Raw genomic sequence first — 22,546 nt, forward strand, 5'->3', positions numbered from 1 at the left:
CCTACCAAAAAGAAACGAAAGGAAAATACTTTTTGGCGAGAGTATACCCTCTCGCGCTTACAACAACAACAAATCGTGCTCATTCCTTCATTGAAACAGTTCATCATATTGAGTGGCATATATGGAAAAATTACTGTCACTTATCCACCGAACCATGGTGGCCAATACAAAAAAAAAGAATAAGATATTCTTGAATAGGTAACTTGAAGTACCGCGCTAACATACCCGGTACAGTCCAGACTCGATTATCCGAAGCCTCGATTATCCGAAGTATCGATTATCCGAAGGTCGATTATCCAAAGGTTTGTATGGGACTTCGGATAATCGAATCATGTTTTTCTCCTTTTTTGAATTTTCTTACTTTTAATATCAAATTCGAGTTCTAAAGCCCCATTTCAGTCAAATTTGAATATTCGTTTGCATTTACTTAAACAAAATGCATTGTTTCAATATGTCATCAAAATTAATGAATATTGTGGTGATCAAAGTCTGTTACAGACTATATATGCTTTACCGTAATAACGCTGCCAGCCATTGGATTGGCTGTCATGGAGTGTCCTTAAATTCAAATCTCTAGTGAATTCTAAATTTCCTAACAAGATAAACCACTTCAGATATGAGCTCAATCATTAGGACGATAGCCATTTGTATTATTCCAAATTAGTCTCGAAACGCCATGATCATAATAGTACAGCTGTTCCTTTTCGTTGGTGTAAATTCCATTGGTCAAAACTGCAACCCTCCCGTTCTGACCATTCCGTCGGAGACATTTCCAACGAATTATTTCCACAACTGTTCCGCGATCACAGGCGTTCGAAACTGGACCATCTCCGAATTCCACTTTTCCTCAAAATACGAAAAAACGGAACCATCTCTCGGTTGGATGGACATTTTTCGTGAATTTTCCGTTGATCACCAACAGACGGGATGTCTAAGGGTTGTGTTCAATTACAGTGTCGTGCCAGATGCAGCGCACGTATTCGTGGCCAGTTATAATTTTGCCTTCTGGTGTAATGCAGCCATCGAGATACGAATTATGACAATAATTTCCCCACCACTTAGTAGAAGTTTGCTCACTATCCTGACCGAAAATGACACTTTTGAGACATTGCTTAACATGGATTGTTCACTTTTGCAGTATTTACGATTCCAGATATTGGTTTCGAGCGAGATTCGCATAGAAAATAACATGAAAACTGCCTTCGCAATATTCAAGGATTCCATCCCTCGTGTAAGGCATCCAAGTCCATGTGATTGCAGTAAATTGTTGAAGTTGAAAAAACTGATGCTTGAATGTGAGCAAAATCATTTTAATTATAAGGGAATCAATTTGCCTGCTCAAGAAGACAAACAAATAGTTACACCGCATTATTCAAAACATCAAATCATATATTTGAATTTGCTTCTGCCAGTGTTCTCCATTGCAATGATTTTACTTATTGCCATAATTTTTATCATTATAAACACTTGCACAATGTGTTGCTTGAAGATGAAAAACAATAAAATTGAAGGTATCTGAATACATAATAAACTAATACAAAATCAGTAAAAGTTGGCCAACGTTGACAAAAGATGAGTTAAAAAAAATAAAACATATATTCACACAATATTGTACTAAGACAGAAAGTATACAACATGTTTGAAAATAAAATAAGGATAAATAAATCAATACAGAGAAAATGAATACAAGAGAAAATAACTTGATTGTATAAACATTTAAAATTTCGACAAATATTTTAAACGGTAATTCATGTTTCAAATAAATTTTCCCGGAAACTTTCAATTATGTTCAAAAAAATATGTCTCACCCCAAACCTAACCAATTTTCTGAAACGACTGAAACCAATTTTTTAACATTTCATGCTTTATAATATAAGTTTATTCAAAGAGGTTAACCGAGATAGATAAATCGACGACGAGTGATGAAAAGTTCAACTATAAGCTATTGTGTTTTATATGTTTACAAGCCTTACCCGACAAACTTCGTTCTGCCTTTTTTTTCCTTTGTTGACGTTTTTAACTTTTTTGCTTATTCAGCCTCCTGTGATCAAAATTTCATTTTACGTAACTTTTCCCATACAATCTGCAGATTTTCAGGAATCGGTTCCAGAGTGGCCAAAGTTGTAACTTTTTGGCGTAAGAGCCTTCCTTGGGCTTATACGAACCCAACGCAACAAACAGCACCTCGATCCGACGCTCCGTATTGAAGTGCTTTCGAACAAAACCTTCGAAATTTTTTATATATGTATAAGATACCAGTTTTTTTTTTTTTAAGGCCATTGCAAATATTTTTTGAAGTTTATGTCCCTCAACTCTGATCAAAATGGGGGGGGGGCAAAAAAATAAATAAAAAAGCTAAAAATTGAAATTACAGGCCACGGTGTCAACATTTGAATAAAAAAAGTGTTTTAAAATGCATCATACACCTGTCCAGTTGTTTTGCAATCATTGATTTCCAAAATTTCTAAATACTGACGAAAATTTTATTTTTGTGAGAATTTTTTTTGCGGTGCTGTACATTGTAATTTCATAAAAGTTCAAAATATTTTTAAACGAGTCCAAACATGTTAAATATGATTATCAATGCAAAAAAAGGCATTTAAGATTGTTCTCAGTTGATTAGACTTCTATTTCCATTGAAATTTTGATATTTTTCTGAAAAAATATTTTTTTGCCCCCTGATTTTTCGGACCAACATAAACTTTGAAAAATATTTGCAACGGCCTTAACAGGTCCTATAAACAAAGGAAAGACAATAGCATATAGGACCTTTTCAAAAAAAAATCTAGATATCACCTTTTCAAAATAAACTCTAGAATTGTTCAGCGAATTGTATCGAAGAGAATTTTTTCGATTCTGTTTTATTTAATGATAATTAAGACAACATATTAGGAACAGTCATGAAACCTTACAAAAAAATGGATACATTTGAAGATGTTTTGTTTTGCCCGAACTGTAATATTGGATTTAACCATTTCTGTCAAATTTTTGATTGTCACCCCTAAACTAAGCTAAAGTGAATCCAAGATGGCAGCCAAAATGGAGGTTAAGAAACATTGAAAAAATGCATTTTATTATTTAATAGGCAATCATATCTTCACATTTGACTAAAATGGGGTCGCAGAAGTCGAATTAGATTTTTAAAACAAGAAAAAAACGAAGAAAAAAATTTTATTCGTCATTCGATTATCCGAAGTCCCATACAAACCTTCGGATAATCGAACTTCGGATAATCGAAACTTCGGATAATCGAGCAAAGTGTCCCTACACCCGCTACAAATTTCCGGCGCTTGGGAAGGGAAGAGGGAACCCATTTTATTTTATGCGCCGGTATTTGTAGCACTAAAATTCGTGCAAAAAAAACTTATACACGTGGGTGTACAGATTACGGAGTAAAAGATGATCGAATTATTCACCTAGCGCTCACATGTGTTTCGGGACCAAGTTGCCTGCGGGTATGGGCATCATACATACATACATACATACATACATAATAGGCAATCATATTTTTAAATTTGACTAAAATGGCGCAGAAGTCGAATTAGATTTTTAAAACAAGAACATTTCTCAGGTTGTTTTCAATGACACTAAATTCTTTTAAACGGGTTGCTTAGGGACATCCTAAGCTAAGTTTCAAAAATCTCGTTCCCTGAACAAATCCTGTCATTTTGGCAGCTGTCTAAAGTATGTATGTATGTATGTATGATCCCCATACCCGCAGGCAACTTGGTCCCGAAATACATGTGAGCGCTAGGTGAACAATTCGATCATCTTTTACTCCGTAATCTGTACACTCACGTGCATAAGTTTTTTTGCACGAATTTTAATGCTACAAATACCGGCGCATAGATCAAAATGGTTTCCCGCTTCCCTCCCCAAGCGCCGGAAATTTGCAGCGGGTGTAGGGACACTTTGCATAGACGCCCTTGTTCCCATCACGTCACTGAGGGTATGGAGCGACAAGAAATTAATAAGCATGCCCCCCTAGTCGAACCTTCATTAGAGAAGCAGGCAATCCACAACTCACAGCGAACGACCAAGGGAACACCCTACCGCGTATTTAGTGGAAGTTGGCGTAGTTAGTCTTGAGTGGAATGAGTGAGTGTTAGCGTATAAGTGAAAGTTATTTTTTTTTTGTACTATAACAAGAACGGGCTCACCAAATTATGTATCTTCAATACCAGCTTCATCTTCAGTATCTACATTTGATTAACTTGTGATCCGTCGACAAACTTGAAACAGCCAGCGTGTTGATGATATGAATTTTCGCCGAGTGAAAACGTCACCGATGGACCCAATGGTTGTCCGAGGAAACGCACCGGATTACCATCCGCCGATGAGTTGCTGCCAGGAAACGTTTACGTTGAAATCCGGAAAGCAGCTCAATTTTTTGCAAAAGGCTCGGAAAATCCAGAAAGATGTGCTCCTGAAGTCACGCTGGAAACCACCGTCAGGACGCCTTTTCCGCGACTACACCTTTTCCACTGGATTTCGGCAATTTTTCGCACTTTTTGAAATAAAATTGAGGGAGGAAATTGACAGCGAATTTTTTTTTTCGATCCGCACACACGCGAGGCTTACTTCGATCCCCTCATTTTGGCAGCTGTCTAAAGTAGCCCAAAAATGACCTCTCGAAAAATCAACTTTTTAATATTTTTGTTGGAAATGCTCGAAAAGTACCCAACTGTTTGTAAATCACTACTTCAAACATTGCTACGTTAAAATATTTTCGATGTTGTTCATTTTTTTATTATTATTAAGAAATTACGAGAGGTGTATCGCCGGAAATGACCCATAGTCACCCCAACTGACAATACAGCAATTCCATTTGGAAAGAGCATAATCCGAAAAAATAATAATTTAAAACTCCCGTATTTTTTGCTGTTCACCAAAAACAAAATATTTATACAGCAATTCCAAAATATTTAGACCCGTTTTTTTAACCGGTAGGGTGACCAAAATTTCAAATGGAATTGCTGTATTTTTTTTTTTGTTAAACAACAAAAAATACGGGAGTTTTCCATTTAAGTTCTTTGTTATTAAATTTTTAACGCGACATTGTGCAATAAAGTGGCAATTGCCGTACTGTCGTACACCATTAGTTTTATTAATCCTAATTACACTTCCAATCTATGTAAATAGTGTTCACACCTGCTACGTTACCCCCATTCCGGCTGCAACGATGCTATCCAACACTAGTCTGACCCTTTTGACCGTAATGGCCAATTCCTTGGAGCGTTCTACCAAACACAGTGTGCAACTGTACAGGGATCAGTGCAACCAGATCCGTGACGTTTATTATCCTGGATGTAAATTAAGTTCGATAAATGGCACAGATATGATTGTTTACGTAAGTAGTTTTGAATGATTTGCAAGTTAACATATTACTACATTTACATTTTTCTTCAAGAGCAACTACCATAGAACCGAAGGCCGCATCGATGAATTTGTAGAAAAAATCTGGATTTATTATCTGTGTCAAGCAACAGGATGCGTGCCACACTATAAAAGTATTGTTTTTTCACATAAACTAGAATTTGACCTTCTGCTGGAACCATCACCCTATCCTTCCCGCGTGCTGCTGCCCCTGTTTCCATACCGTACCGTCAAGTACTCGATTTATGTCCACAAACCAGAGAGAAAAGTTCGACTCTTTGCATTCTACTACATTTTCTCGCCTACTTTGTGGATCGTCCTGCTCGGGTCACTTGGTTTGATCACCTTGATAACCTTGTTGATTCGCAACGCGTTGTCCAGCTTCAGTCCAGTCCAGGAAGCTCTCCAATCGCTGTACAACCTGTTCGCCAACAACGGTTCCACGGACAGTTTCGACGGGTCCGGGTCGTCCAGAATCGTCTTCATCGTCGGTTCGACCTTGGTGCTGATATTTTGGATATCGTTTTCGACGTTTTTGATCGCCGAACTAGCAATTGACTCACCTAACCGACTTCAGGGAGACTTGCGACTGCTACTGACAGATCAAAAATTGAAGGCTATCTGCGCTGAACCAAACTCTGCAGTTCATGCTCATTTACTGTCTACAGTACCGACACTGGTCAATGTTAACCCGTGTCCACCTGCTTGGCCAAATTGGACATCTCTGCTGAAAGAAGTGTGTAACTCTAAGAAATCAAAAATAGCTTTCGTCGAATCCATCAGCTTTCTACACGAGTACAGTTTTTTTCACAGCCGAAAACCGCTACCTTGTGGCATCTCCAGCCTTATGGACAACGTGTTCCAGCTTCCAAAGGCGATCATCGTTCGGCGAGGATATCCCCACAAGGAGGAAGTCGGTCAAACGTTCGTAAAAAAATCGAGTTTTTTTTTTTAATCCAAACACTTAAATATTCCCCCACTAACAGATTCTTCAAAGTCGCCGAACGTGGCGTTGCGCAGCTAGTGGCAAAGCAAGTTTTTCAAGCATTGGGCTCAGAGAAAGCAAAAGATGCAGCCATCCAGGAAGGCTATCTGAGGATTTCGGTGCGCCGGTTGGCAGTCACGTTTGCCGTGCTCGGCGTGGGTGTCGTTTCAGCGAGTGTCATCTTCACCATCGAGTTGGTCACGCACTATCGGCGGCAATCGAAGTAGTCGAAGTGATCGAAGGGCATTATGCGCATTATTATAGGATGGTTGTATTTTTGTACTTTTGTAGCACAGTAGTAGTAGTACAAAAAGAACAAAACAAGCTTATCCAGAGTGACTGAGAAGATATACACATCGCTTTATCACCCAATTAATTTTATTCACCCGTCAGTTTCAAATTGTACACATCAGTTGATTAAATTAAAATTAGCACCTCTTAGCCGCCAACACCACCCCTTTCATCAAAATCCAACCCGTCACGGTCAAACTGACGATGACCACACTCCACGATGATTGTCCGGTTGTGGCAGTTGATTTGGCCGCCGCCGAGCCAGTCGCACTTCTCCGATAGTTTCGAATTTTCATGGCCCACTTTGATGAGCTTCCGGGCGTCGCCTCGTCCGGACTTACGGCTCTCGCAAGAACTTCTTCGCTGGGTTCCAAATTTTGAACGATGTCCTCGAACAAGCCCGCATCTCTCCGGGCTCGAGGTTCCTCGGTAGTGGTGGGTTGAGTGTCGTTTGGTTTCGGGGGATCTGTTACGGGGTTACCGGATGCGTTCTGCTCAAGCCGCTGGAGAAACGGACTCAGCACTCGGGTGAACGTTACAATCCCGTAGTCCACGACCTGCTTTGTGAACTCGTCCAGTCGGCTGACGCCTGCTGAGAACGGATTGCCGGTAGCGGGTTGCGTTGGGTCGAAAATGTTTCTAAAACTTTCGAAAACACGCGCGATTGAGGTTCGGTTTTGGGCAGTCACAAGATTTGTTTGCACGACTAGTACGGTGATCCACAGTGCAACTGCAATCTTCATTTTGGAGGTGATCAACGCGCGGATGACTAACGACAACTGTTGTGTGAGAAATGCTCTGCACTGAATCGTGTGTTGAAGTTCACACTCACATTCAGTCGGTAACTCAGGTGTAAACCAGTCTCCGGAAGCTGAAGGTGATGGTGACGGCGGTAAATATTGCTCGAGGGGAACCTGAGCGCACAAACTACAAGTTATTGCGCTTGGCTGCACTTTTGCCAAGTAAGTTTGACGCCGCTCGTTTTTCCTTTGTCACCGAGCAAAGGCTATAAAATTTCAATAATTCAGATTAATGTGTGGAATATCAAAGCACAACTTCGATCTTCCCATATCACCATAATTAAATTTAACAACCTTAAACATGATCACTGTTGCATGGACGAAACGTCAAATTGAAGCCAAGTATCTTAATAAAAATTCCATAATAAACAACTATAAATGTAAGAAAGGCTCCAACGACCTAAAGGTGGATTCAATTATTTTTTGCTTCTATTTTTTTTTTGCAGGAAAATTCCTCTGTGTTATCCGCGCACACAGATCTCGTCACTCACTGACACGATCGTCAAGAACCGGTCGATGATTTGGTGAAGTATCTATTAATTTGTTGTTCAAACACTAACACGGCGCACTGTGGACCAATGTTTGGGCGAAACAGGTATGTAGGAGAAACTGTAGATAAACAATTTTTACTTGAAAATTAGACACGAGGGGAATATAAATTCAAATATTTTTATCAATTATATGCCAACATGGAAAATAATTTGCACATCATTTCTACAGAATACTGCAAAAAAAGGTATTACCAATTCTTTCAAAATATTTTAATGCAATCGTAAATCACCGAAAACAAATATTTTTAAAAAAAATTATGGTGAATTTTATAAATAAAAAAGGTGTTAACCATAAACAGAATTTATTAATGACATATTCTCCAGCGGCACGTATTGGCTGATCGATCGAACATTTTAGATATTTATTCGTTTTTATATTGTTTTTGTTAATTATTTAATATTGTTTTTTACACTTAATCCCGGAGGTTTACACTGTTGCATTTACGGAACAAATCTTTCCAATAAACAAATATTTAATGATTGTATGTACATTTTTTTTAATTCCATTAGTTTTGTTTATTTTGATATAAGAAGGAATTTGTTAAAAAAAATCAATCCATAAAGATCTCAAAAATGAACTGAAGGTAGATAGAAAATGAAACAAAGTGCTATTAAGTCATTAATCAAAAGCCATTAATTTGATTGAACATGATTACTTCTCGACTCTACGGAAAATACATTAAACTGACCTTCATTCCGGTTGCAACCATGCTGGCTAACGCGAGCCTTGCCGTTCTAACCGTACTGGCCAATTCTCTGGAACGTTCTTCCCAGCCCGGTTTGGAACTGTTTATCAGCGAGTGCGACCAAATCCGTAACATTTACTATCCAAGATGTCGAGGTCCTTCAATGAGTGGTACCACAATTACCGTTTACGTGAGTCATTTAGCTAATTAATTATTGATTTTTTAATGATTTTTTTATTCCACATTTTGCTATTATAGAGCAACCATATTAACAGAGAGGGACGCATAGACGAATTTCTGGAACTTATCTGGATTCATTATCTCTGCGAAACAACAGGGTGTCACTATAACCATGAAAGTGCTAAACTTGCCCCCAGAGGAGCCTACGATCTTCTTCTTAAACCATCATCAAACAATTCCCGATCTGTTCACCACCTTTTTCCATACCATACCGTCAGGTACTCAATTTACGTCCGCAAACCAGTGAAAAGATTTCGACTTTTTGCATTTTACTACATTTTCTCGCCTACTTTGTGGGTCGTCCTGCTAGGTTCACTTGGCTTGGTAACCTTGGTAACCTTGATGATTCGCAACGCGTCCTCCAACTTCAGTCCAGTTCAGGAAGCTCTCCAATCGCTGTACAATCTGTTCGCCAACAACGGTTCCACCGACGGCTTCTACGGGTCTTCTTCCCTTAGAATCGTCTTCATCGTTGGTTCGACCTTGGTTCTGATCTTTTGGATATCGTTTTCGACGTTTCTTATTGCTGAGCTGGCGGTTTCTCCAGCAAACCGACTTCACGGGGACTTACAGCAGCTGATGACAGGTCGTATGCTGAAAGCGATCTGCGTTGATCCCAACTCTGCAGTTCATGCGCGTTTGCTCAACACGGTTCGGCCACTGGTCAATGCCAACCCGTGTCCAGCTGAATGGCCGCAGTGGGTGAATCTGTTCAAAGAGGTTTGCGAATCGAAAACTTCCAAAGTGGGATTTGTAGAATCAGGCAATTTTCTTCGCGAGTACAACTTTTTCCACCGGAGATCACCGCCCTGCCAACTCTCCTCCGTGATGGACAATGTGTTCCAAATTCCGAAGGCGATCGCCGTCCATCGAGGGTACCCCTACAGGGAAGAAGTGGGACAAGTGTTTGTAAACTTGTTTAACAATGTTTCAAAATTTTAATCACTCCTCACTTTCCGTGCAGATTCCTTAAAATCAAAGAACGCGGAATAGCTCAACTGGTGGCGAGGCAAGTCTTTGAAACGTTACGTGCCCAGAAGAGCGGAGGTACCATCCAAGAGGGCTATCTGAAGATATCTTTGCGCCGATTGACGGTTACGTTTGCACTGCTCGCAATCGGAGCAGGCCTGGCTTTTGTCATCCTGATCCTCGAATGGGTCACGTTTGTTCAAAAGCAACGTAAGTGCAAAAAATATTTATAATTATTGTAATTAACCGTTAAATGAGAATAACAATTTAGATTTAAAAAAAACACGTGAAGTATTTTTTTTCCTTTGACCAAAACATCGAATCACTATGCTTGCGACCATGCTGATCAACAGCAGCCTGACCGTGTTTACCGTGCTGGTCAATTCACTGGACCGTTCAACCGATCACAGAGTAGAACGATTTATTGAACAGTGCCACCAGCTCCGTAACTTACACTATCTCAAATGTCATGAGAAAACTTTAAATGGGACTCAACTTTTCGTAAACGTAAGCTTTTCTTTAAATTTTGAAAGTGATGTTCTTTTTGAAGATTTTACATATTTTAGACCAGCCATTTTAGAAAAGAAAGACGCATTGATGCAGTTTTGGAAACGATCTGGATTAAGTATTTGTGTGCAATCAAGAGTTGCCAGATTAATGATTCTTCGGCTAATAACGACTTCGATCTCCTTATGGACTCATCGCCCAGTAATTCTCGCAACCTGCTGCCACTGTTCCCATACCGTACCGTCCAGTACTCGATCTTTGTCAGTGGACCAGACAAAAGAGTTCGGCCGTTTGTGGGTCGTCTTGATCAGTACGCTTTGTCTTTCAACCTTAGCAGGCTTGCTGATCCACAGCATGCCGTTCAGCTACAATCCGGTTCCGGAAACCCTCCAATCGATGTACAATCTGTTTCTTAACAATGGTTCCACGAAGGGAGTATTTCGATCGAACTCCTCAAAAATCGTCTTTATTGTCAGCTCGATGCTTGTTATGATCATCTGGATATCGTTTTCAACGTTTTTGATCGCTGAACTGGCGGTTAATCCACCTGATCGACTCCATGGGGACCTACGACAGCTGTTGACAGATCGAAAACTCAAAGCGATCTGCGTTGAGCCAAACACTGCTGTCCACGCCCATTTGGTAACCATTATAGGGCAGCGGATCAACGTTGATCCTTGTCCTACTGGATGGCCTCAGAGGTCAACTTTATTCAGGGAGGTGTGCAACTCACAAGTTGCATTCGTGGAAACTAGTAACTTTCTTCAGGAATACAATTTCTACTATGCAGGAATACCTCTTCCCTGTCAACTGTTTAGTCTTGTGGATAACGTGTTCCAGATTCCAAAAGCGATCATCGCTCGCCGTGGTTTCCCCCATAAAGAGGAAGTCAATCAAATGTTTGTCCCCTGAAAGCATTTTTTTTTCAAATCTATAACATCATTTCTTTGTAACAGGTTTATGAAAGTTATCGAACACGGTATAACTCATCAAATCACCAATCACATATTTGGTATGTTGTCGTTCAATAAGCAGTACGATCAAAGCATCCATGAAGGCTACCTGAAAATTTCTATAGGACGTTTGGAAATCACGTTCAGCCTACTTGGTTGCGGAGGTTGCTTAGCAGCTATCATACTAATCCTGGAAGTCGCGTACTATCAACGAAAACGACGCATTGCTCTAAGCAACCTCTAACTGCTGGGCCTACTGTGACCTATTTAAAAAAAGTTTATCCCAACGTTTTTCGCACTTTCCTAGAATTTTAGGGTGTCCCAAACAAGCAATTCATGATTATTAAGTACGACTTAAGTACCGTTTGTGAAAGTAGTTGCAAAAACGAACATTACTCCAGTTTTTACTGCACTCTATCGCTCGTAATGGTCCATCGCTACAGAGTTCGCGATAACGGTTTCTCGTCCTCGCGGGTACACAAAACCAGCCCCTCCTTTGGTTCAGTATCTCTTGAACAATTGTAGAATCAACTCAGTTCAAAATGCAGCTCCTCACCGTTTTGTGCTTCGTGTTATTACTCTTCAATTCCGCTTGGACATCCACTACTCCAGAAGACCCAGAAGAGTCAACCCTGACCAGAACCAAACGCTTCTGGAACCTTGCCCCGGAGCCAAACTACGACACGGAACTACAAGCCATCAACCCGGTTCAGCGTCCTCCCATCGGCTGGTTGATCCCACCGGACTATTCACCGCCAGCTCCGAAGCCGTCCCGACGTCGCCCAACTACAACCCGACCAACCCACGGTTTAGCGTACGAAATCGTGAAAGGAGTCGTGCTGGCCGGCGCCTCCAACGTGGTCCGTGTCCTGTCCCAAACGACCCCGCGGCCACTTCGCTGGACCACGGCATCGCAGCTCAAGAGACGGGTTAGGCCGTCGACGACGACGACGACGACTACGGAGGTTCCGCTGCAGAGCAGCTCCAGTGGGTTACCGAATCCGGCCGACGAGAACAGCGTGCTGGTTCCGGTTACCACGTACGGGCAGGACAACAAGCCGATCGTGGTGTACATGTTTGTGCCGAAGGACCGGATCTTGGGGTATCAGAAGGAGGACGTTGAGTCGAGTGTGGTGGAGGATTGACGGAGTAACAAGTGAAACACAAAACTTATTTTCAATAAATGTTTGATTACTATTTGAGATTTTTTTAATTCAGGAAAGTTTTTGAGCTGGGCCTTCGAATAAAGTTTCGTTGCTGACGAAAGTACGCAATCCATTCCAGGATGACGATAACACCTGCCAGGCCTGCTCCGATAGCGAGTAAAGAAAACGTGACTGTTAATTGATGCAAGGAAATCCTCAAATAGCCTTCTTGGATGGTTTCTTCGGTCGTTCTGGAGCGTATTACGTCGTAAACGTGCCTGATCACCAAATTAGCTATGCCGCTCTCGGTGACTTTCATGAATCTGTTAGAAAAATTGTATTGTAATTAGATTTGCCACCTTTTCAAGCGAAATACGACATACATTTTACCGATGTCCTCCTTGAAAGGATATCCCCTGCGAACCATGATCGCCTTCGGAATCTGAAACACGTTGTCCATGATAACAGAAAGTTTGCAAGGGAGTGATGTTTGTCGGAACATCTGGTACTCCAGAGGGAAACTGCTGGTCTCCACGAATGCCACTCTTGAAGCTTTGGAGTTGCATACCCGGTTGAGCAGAGTCAACCAATGAGGCCATCCAACTGGACAAGGGTCGGCATTCACCAGAGGCAGGACCGTATTAAGCAATCGCGCATGAACTGCAGTGTTTGGCTCAACGCAGATGGATTTGAGTTTTCGACCTTTGAGAAACTGTCGTACTTCTCCATGAAATCGGTATGGCGGAGTCACCGCCAGTTCGGCAATCAGGAACGTCGAGAAAGATATCCAGATGATCAAAACTAATGTTGAGCATACGATAAAGATGATTTTGGAGGAGTTCGATCGAAAAGAACCATCTGTTGAACCGTTGTTGGCACACAAATTGTACAGCGATTGAAGGGTCTCCTGGACAGGCCTGTAGCTGAACGGCATGCTATGAATCAGCAGGGTTAAGACGGCGATCAAGCTGAGCGAACTTATGAGCACGACCCACAGAGTAGGCGAGAAGGTGTAGAAGCAGGCGAACATTCGAAAACGCTTCTCCGGTGTCCGGACATAAATCGAGTATCAAAGGAACCTTTGGCGGCAAATCTAATACCTTCAAGTTTAGAGTGGCACCCTGTAGTTTCACAGAGGTAATTAATCCAGATACGCTCCAGGTACTCATCTATGCGGCCTTCCTTGTATTGGTGGTTACTCTTGAACGACAAAAAGGTTGAAAATATATGAGTAAAATCAAACTGCTTTAAATTTCGTTAAAAATTTTAGAATTTTTCAAGCTTTTTTATAATTTTAAGTAGCTGAAAATGACAAAAAACAACCATACTCTTTTCAACTAAAATTCTAAGAACAGAATCTGTAATCCTTAAAACTATTTGAAATACTGTTTTCTGATATAAACAACTCACGTAAACAGTAAGTTCCGAACCACACGCAGAAAAATCTGATTGTGAACTTGGCAAAATGTTGGGTACAGCTGCTAAACACGATTGTCATCTCGAGGCCGGCAAACATGTTTGCCAAATTCAACCTAACATGTTTGTGGTTTCAACAAACATGTTTGTCATTGCCATGGCCTGACATGTTTGTAAATATAATAATCATTTGGGATGATTTAACAAACATGATTGTTGATTCAAAGATCAGTTTTATGACAATGACAAAATCTGGATAGGCTTTTCTTCTTCTTTTTTATCTTAATATGTATAAACAAATGTTAGGTTTATTGAAAAGATTTATTTCACTATTTTTCACTAATAATTGCAACACATTATGGAGAATTCCGGTCACGCTTATTTCACAATCATTTTCCTTGGACGCCGACAAGAAATATCAGCTGCTGGAGTCATGGTGCAAGTTACCTAAAGAAGGAACTTCTGAAAAAATCGAACCCCTTGGGAAGACAAAATTACATGATTTTTACCTCATTATACCCGGACATAGTTTTCTCCAGCCTTGTTGTATGACACGAATAATGACTGGAACAGAACAATATAAGGTTTATTCATCAATTAAATACCTGATACAATACACACTTACCTATTTCGTAAACATCCCCAGAATTCCACATTTTTCACTTCGGCCATCTTGTTGGATTGAAAACATACACTGTTAATTTTCCTAACACGTTAAAATGAGATTAGCTTCAAACAACAAACGTGTTTGTCAAAACGGCAAAATGTTTCTGGATCCGAAAAACGGTGATTATCGAAATGATACAATACGTTTGTGACGTCCACAAACCATGATAGTTGTTTTTAATAAACTGTTTTGTTCATTCAAAATTACACATTTTTTGTGCGTGCACGCATGGAATTTTCCCGACACTCGGGATAGTAAACGTCACGGATTTGGTTGCACTCCTCGATGAACATTTCCAAACCAAACTCTGTTGAACGTTCCAGAGAGTTGGACAGTACGGTAAGAACGGTCAAACTCATGTTGGCCAGCATGACTGCAACCAGAGTGCGAGTCAACTGGGAAATACGTGGTATTTTCATATTCACTCGAACAGTAATTAAATTCAATCAAATCAATGGCATAAGATTGAATGCACTTTGTCAAAATGTTATTTACATTAGAAGGTAACGAAATGAGTCAATTTTACAGACATTTCAAGGCATGATTCTCCTCATTAAGCAATTGAAAAAATAATCTTTTATTTTAAATTAAATCGAGATATTATCATAGTTTTCAAACAGACAAAATATGTGGGTTTCTAATTAGCACCCAACCCAGCATCATCCCCTCCATCACAAACGACAAACCTTGAGCTGCCAAACCGGAGAGTGACACCAAATCAAACCATGGTGCATCTGTGTGCCCCTCTGGACATTGATTCAATTACACGGACGTCGAGTTCAAGGCTCTCCGGAGCTTGCGATGTTAATTTGAATAATGTCGTAAAAAACAGAAGAGCTTTTCTCTCCGCTCCCGTTGTGGTGTCATTTGGGGCAGATATCTTGGCGAAGAAGGAAAATTTTCCCTTCCCAAAAGAACTTTTCACCAAAGAAGAAAAGTTCAAAAGACCACCCATCCACAAAGCGGCATCATTTTCATATTTCAACCGAAATTCGCACGTACATCGCCCGGAACCAACAAAAAAGGGAAGGAGCTGGGTGGGAGGATGAGCCACCCTAAGTCGTGGCTTTGGTGTGGCATCGCGACGGGTTTCTCCCTCTCTGACAAGTAATAGAATTTTAACCCAAATTTCCCCATCAAAGCGAAAAACAGTAATTTACGACGGGCTCGTGTCTGGCATAGATTCTGATTTCGGAGAATATCATCTCGCTGTGGTGGCCGTACGCAACACGCGATGCGCGATGTTGGAATTTTGAGTAACTTTAAATTTACGATTTTATGATTTTATGATTTTATGATTTTATGATTTTATGATTTTATGATTTTATGATTTTATGATTTTATGATTTTATGATTTTATGATTTTATGATTTTATGATTTTATGATTTTATGATTTTATGATTTTATGATTTTATGATTTTATGATTTTATGATTTTATGATTTTATGATTTTATGATTTTATGATTTCCAGCTTGGCGCTCTTTTCCGTTGGTATCTTTTTTGGCTGATGTGCGATGATGAAAATCCAAAAGCCCACCAGAAGCCATCGCATTTGCTCTCTCGCTCTCTCTCCGGAGCCCTTTTTGCCGCGCCAATCCGTTCCGTTTCGAGCGATGGAGGCGCCAGTTCGTCTACGCAGATATTGATTTCTCTCGGTCGCGTCGTTGTCGTTGGCACACAGCATCCAGTTCGAAACGGCCAACAAGTTGAGTCCTCAGTCATGAGTCCGCGCTGGTGCTACGTGCTGGTGGCCGTTGTCCTCGTGTGGCCACCACCGGCGGTCACGGCCAAAAGCCGGAACCGGGTTCAAAAGTGGCAGCAGCGCACGTGGCGGAGTCGGTTCGGAGCTGGTCCGAAAAGTGATTGGAAGTTTGTGGGGGAGGGAAAAAGTGACCACCGAAAGGAAAACCTGATGGCTGGAGCACGTTTTGGAGCTGGATTAAGCCAGGACGAGCTGGATCTGCTGGCCGATCGTCCCGTCCCCAATGGATACTCTAATTTTCACTACCGGTTCGATGACCTCCGACGGAGTCATCGTAGGAAGACCAAACACTCTAATCGAGTAAAGCGATTCGCAGTAGACTCCGACGAGGAACCGGTTCAATTCCAGGACGACCTCCTGGAGAACGCCCCGTTCGTATTCGGAGACAACTACCCCCAGGATCAGCAGCAGGGTCTCAGCAACGACCTCGTAGATTTGGACTTTGTGCGCGACGAAGATGAAGAACTCGGCACCGCGGACATTGACTTCATGCCGATGCAACCGCCGGCAGGTCACAGCCAGAAGCTCGTCACGGTGGATGAGGACGACCCCTTTCCGCATGCGAGTCCAAAAAACAACATCAACAGGAAGAATGTCACCGAAAAGGTCCAGTACACACTAATCATCCACCACGGACAACATCCGCCGCTGGTGGCCGAGCTAGGGGACAACGGGGTGGCAGGTCAGAACCTTGGGACGCCATTACTGGTGCTGCTGGTGGTGCTGGTTGCAGCCTCCCAGAGATTGGTGGTGTGATAAGCCGTTGTGTCCTTTAGCATGTCCTATAGAACACTCTCGTAATTTATTGCTCCGCTTTTAAAGCTCTCGTGTACACATCGTATCGTGGTAATGTAAAACCAAGCAGTGTCAGCAGTGAATCAGTTGTGTTGGCATGAACAGGACTGGGTGCTGCTGCTGCTGCTGCTACTGTCCGGCCAACCAACCAACAATTGTGCGTTGTTGCAAAGAAATTGTGATCGAAAAATCAATAAAGTTCAATTGGTGTGCTGTAATAACGGTGAAATTATTGTGGGGGAGAGTTTTTGTTGCGGAAAAACGAATAATCCTTTAATAATATTGATCAGCTAAAAGCAGCAATCAAAAAGGGCATTTTAATCACGATTATTAACATTGCTCTAATTTTAAGAAATAATTTAATGGCATTATGAGCATTTTTTTACTGTTCATGAGAAAATCCCCCTTAAGAGTATTAGGGACGCCATTTACAAGACGGATTCATTGACAGATTTTTGCTAAACTAATGTTTGCATATTAGATGCAATTTTTCAATGTTTGGAATCGAAAAGTACTTCAAAAATGTTTAGTCAACCAGTAATTATCGGCTTTCAAAAACAATATTTTATATTTCAAATCAGGAAAATAACGAACTTACAAACTTTTGAGAGATATTTTTATTCCCCCTTCACGAAAGCTCGAAGCATAATCTTGTTTTTGACCAGAATTCCTCCAGTTTTGTCATTTACATCTGAAATTTCATACCTTGCCTTGAATTAAAAATTATCGGTAGAAATACAATTTTAAAGCTAATATTGCATTCCATATGACAGCTATAGAAGCCCGAAAAAAATTATGTGCCTTTTTCCTAAAATGCTATTGATAAATTAATTTGAATCAATTAAACTCAATAAAAATCTAAAAGCTTTGTTAAAAGTATAAAGCATAGTTTTTCTTTTGATGGATTTTGTAGATTTAAGTTTTTAAAGTACAGTCCAGACTCTATTATCCGAAGGCCTCGGAAAAATTTCACTTCGGTCAATCGACTCACGAAATTTTGTTTTTTTTTTCGCTGTCTTATTTTTGATTGTCGAGCTTAAGCATGCCCCCTAAACTACGCTAAATTTATTTTTAATCCAATATGGCGGCCAATATGGTGGTGACGAAAAATTGAAAACATGCATTTTATTATTTGATAAGGCTGGTACAAATATTTTTAAAAGTTTTTGTCACCCCCCCCCCCCCCCCCTTCAAAATTGGCCCGAAAAATCAGGGGGCAAAAAAATAATTTTACAATAAACTTCAAAATTTCAATGAAAATTCAAGTGCAACCAGCTGAAATCAAATTAAAATACATTCTTCTTCGTTTAAAATCATTTTTAGCATGTTTGGGTTTATTAAAAAATCTTAAGATTTTTTGAAAATTTTCGATGCAAAATCTTTTTATTCGATACAATTTTTATTTTTGTCAGATCTTAGATTTTTTGAAAACTAATGATTGCAAAACAACTGAACTAGTGTAAAATGCATTTTAAAACACTTTTTTCATTTAAATGTGAAGACTATGGCTTGTTATTTAAATTTTTATATTTTTTTATTTTTTTGCCCCTCCCCCCTTGACCTCGGCCAGGGCCGAGGGACAAAAACTTTTTTAAATATTTGCATCGGCCTAAGCAATCAACTATTCAAATTTGACTAAAATGGTGTCACAGAACTCGAATTTGATGTTTAAAACAAGAAAAAGAAAAAAAAACGAAAAAAAAAATTTTTTGTTCGTGATTCGATAATCCGAAGTCCCATACAAACCTTCGGATAATCGAAACTTCGGATAAACGAGGCTTCGGATAATCGAGTCTGAACTGTACCCTTAACCTTTATTTTAATTGCATTAATGAAAAAAAATGTCGCCTAGTTTATAAATTAATTTGATGATAAATATTTAATGCATTCAGTAAATTAATTTACATTTTTATTACGTTATTATAGATGAAATAAAATACTTTCTACAGATATGATGGACTAAGATTCAGTTAATTTCAAATCAATCGCCACTCTCATCGGCCACCAGCCAGCCTGTCCAACTATTCCCAACTGGCGATGTCCTGCACCAAATTACCCTCCCAAGTGGTCAGCCTTTCGGACAACGTGTTCATCTTTGTCGAACCTCTGAAATCGATTATTTCTCTGCACGGGAGACCTTTCAGTGGTAGCTTTGATGTAATTGAACCGCCTACTGTAATTGACATTGATGTAAGTATACATTGTCGGTCGGTGGTTAAGGTCTGAGGAACTGATGGGTCGTTCATTTTGTTTTTGGGGGGGGGGAGTTTCAGAACAATGACGCAGAATTGGTGATGGGGCGTCAGCTGTACACGATCGAGTTAATAAGTGCAATGTGGATTTTTGGATTTGTTCGTGATGCATTGAATGTGAGCACCAAATTTAGTCGTTCCAGCGCTGATAGTCCAATTTTGACAAGATTGTGGAACCACCAAGTGGACATTTGTCTCTACCCTAATGGATTCGCGAGCGTGCGTTACCCGTTGACAACATTCCGGTCTATTTCGTACGATCTGTTTGTCCCAAAACCTGCATATTCATTCGAGGGTTCCTTCTTCGTAACCATGTTCTCCAAGTCATTGTGGATTGCTTGGATCGGTTCGTTTGCCCTGTGCGCGTTGGCAGTCTACATCGGGGGGATTTTCTTCGCTCGACAGCTTTCGTTGCTCCACATGATCTACAACCAGGTGGAGACCTGCTCTGCGAAGAAGCTGCATCAGACCATTCTGGCCTTGGTCATCTCCTGGCTAGTAATCTTGTTTTGGATATCGATTTCGACTTTTTTAACCGCTGAACGGGCTACTGTTGGTGAGAGAAGACCATTTAAGGACTTGAACGACTTGCAGACTTCGAGAAAGTATACCGTTTGTGTTAGACCAAATTCAACCATTTTCGATCACTTTCAACAAACCGAACTGGCTTCTTTGATCAACAGAGGATCCGATTGTCCCACGGATTGGAATGAGCTGGGAAAGCTTGTTGAAAATCTTTGCTCCTCAACTAAAAAGATCGTTTTGATCGAACGAAGTACACTGCTTCAAGAAAATCACACGTTTACTGGGGAAAATCTTCCTTGTCGTATTGAACAAGTTCTTAGCAAAGTTTATTTACAACCACGAATGTTTGTGGCACGACCAGGGTTTCGATTACTAAAGCAGATTAATAACCTGTAAATTGATGAAAAGAACGAAATACCCCTGACCTTATTGAATTTACTTTATTTTCAGTTTGCTTAAGATAAAATCGTTTGGCATCCAGCAAAAACTGGAAAATTTGTACAAGCAAAACTTATTCTTAAGCGTTGATCACGTATTGTTAAACATATCATATGAGAATTTGGGCGTTTTATTCCGGATTTATCTGTTCATGGCTGGCATATCATTGCTGTTGTTGATTTTAGAAAAGCTAAAATTTGCTTGAACGCTCCATAAACATACTGCAAAATAAAACAAGAATACTTCAGAATTATGAAGGGAACCTTGAACACAAATACACTTGCATCGGATTAATGAATCATTCTGCTTATTAAAGATCCGGATTTTGAAATCAACCATCGCAAAGGATCCAGGGGAACTGGCGTCACTGCTGGAGTGCTCGTAGTAACATCCGCCACTTCTTCGTTTAACGGAAATCCGTTGCTAAATGTCACAAAAATTGTTAAAATCACCAAGAAAAATCTATACACGTTTTGTAGATTCATTTTTGACAAAATTAAGCACGAAATGTAAGCGGTTTGCAGAACGAAAACTTAAGAAGAACTGTCGATTGCATTGAGAGATGGTGCGACTTGAGATGGTCGAAAATGTAAATAAAAACAGACGTGATAGGTTCGCACAAGTTGTGCTGATAAGAAAGTAAGGTTTGTTACACAAACACATTTATGTTACGATGCAGTGCTGGGAATAATTCCATTTTTTTTGGGTCGAGATCATTCCGACCATGACTTTGATCTATTGCGGTATACCCATTTTAATATCACAGACTTCAGGATGACACGTTACCATTTAGGGTAGCGATCATTGGCTGACGTTGCGGTATCACGAAAATTTGGTGTCGAATTCAACGAATTATCTTTACGGTTAACTCTAAACAGTTGACCTGGCCATTCAGAAAAAAAAGAATCTTGAAGGTAATTTTCCAGGATGCTTTCGAATGGTTGGCTACGCTTGCGTTAGATTTAATAAGACATTTCGGTTTTATCAAAAAATATTTCCGGATTTTCCCATTCTCTAAAAAAAAAAGACAATTATGTTTATTTTAATTATATAGGGGAGAGTGGGGAGACTTGATCCCCGGGGAGACTTGATCCCAAGCCTGTATCTCGTCAGCATGTGGGTAAAACAATTAGCTTTGTTCTATAAAGTTGTGCGAAAATGACTAAAACTCATTGTAGAAAACAGAAAAAAAATTAAAAAATGTTTAGATTGAGTTACACACATATTTCTAAAAAGTGCTGCAAAAAACATCCAAGAGATCTTTTTTCTTTGTTTTGATAAGTATTGAAAACACTCAAAAATTATTCAAAAAAATATGTTTTATACATGAATTGTTTGATAAACATATCAACGCCAAAACCCTTACGCATTTGACGTTAAATTTATCGTCATACTATTTTTACAATCAATTGTTTAAAAAAGTGCGTTTAGGGAGACTTGATCCCTGCATTTTTACAGTCACTGGAATCAGCCTCAAGATTAAATAATTTTGCTGGGTTTTCGTACATAGTTTCCTTTAGTATAGTTGTACATAACTTACTGCAGTTTGAACCATTTTTCAAAAGTTTTGTAAACAAAAATTACCAGCTTTTGTAAACATGCTCAATTTTGATCTAAAAAAGAAAATTTTAAGTTTTTAAATATTTTGCATGCTAAACTTGTTATATTTTGAACATAAACGTACAGGTTTAATGTGAATATGCTGTAACTTATAAAAAATTAAGAGTTTGGATGAATAAGAAACATTTTGCTTAATATTTCTTTAAAATGTTGAAAGGGGGGTCAAATTACCATCAGCCAAACATAGTTGAATGTTTAAGCTTTCAATTCATGCAAAAAGTTCATAGTTTTGTGAGAAATTAACAGAGTTATGTGCGATACAAAAAAAGGGGATCAAAACTCCCCACTCTTCCCTACTAGATAATATTGAATGTTACATACGAAATGCATTGGTTCAACGCATATCCATTATTATTAGGTTTTTGATAAATCCAAAAAAAAAACTTTCTTTAGATATGATTCCATGAGCATGAGCATGAGAGACCACCCATGGTTGCCCCTCCGTTGCTGACCAGAACTTTCTTTAGAAAAAAAAAAATTAAGAATGTTACAGAATTTCAACTTTTTCTTCTGGCAGCACTTGCAGCTACGACAGAAACGATTCAGGGTAGGCGTCGCGACGCTCA

Source organism: Culex pipiens, chromosome 2 (assembly GCF_016801865.2).
Source record: "Culex pipiens pallens isolate TS chromosome 2, TS_CPP_V2, whole genome shotgun sequence".
Taxonomy (NCBI): Eukaryota; Metazoa; Arthropoda; class Insecta; order Diptera; family Culicidae; genus Culex; species Culex pipiens.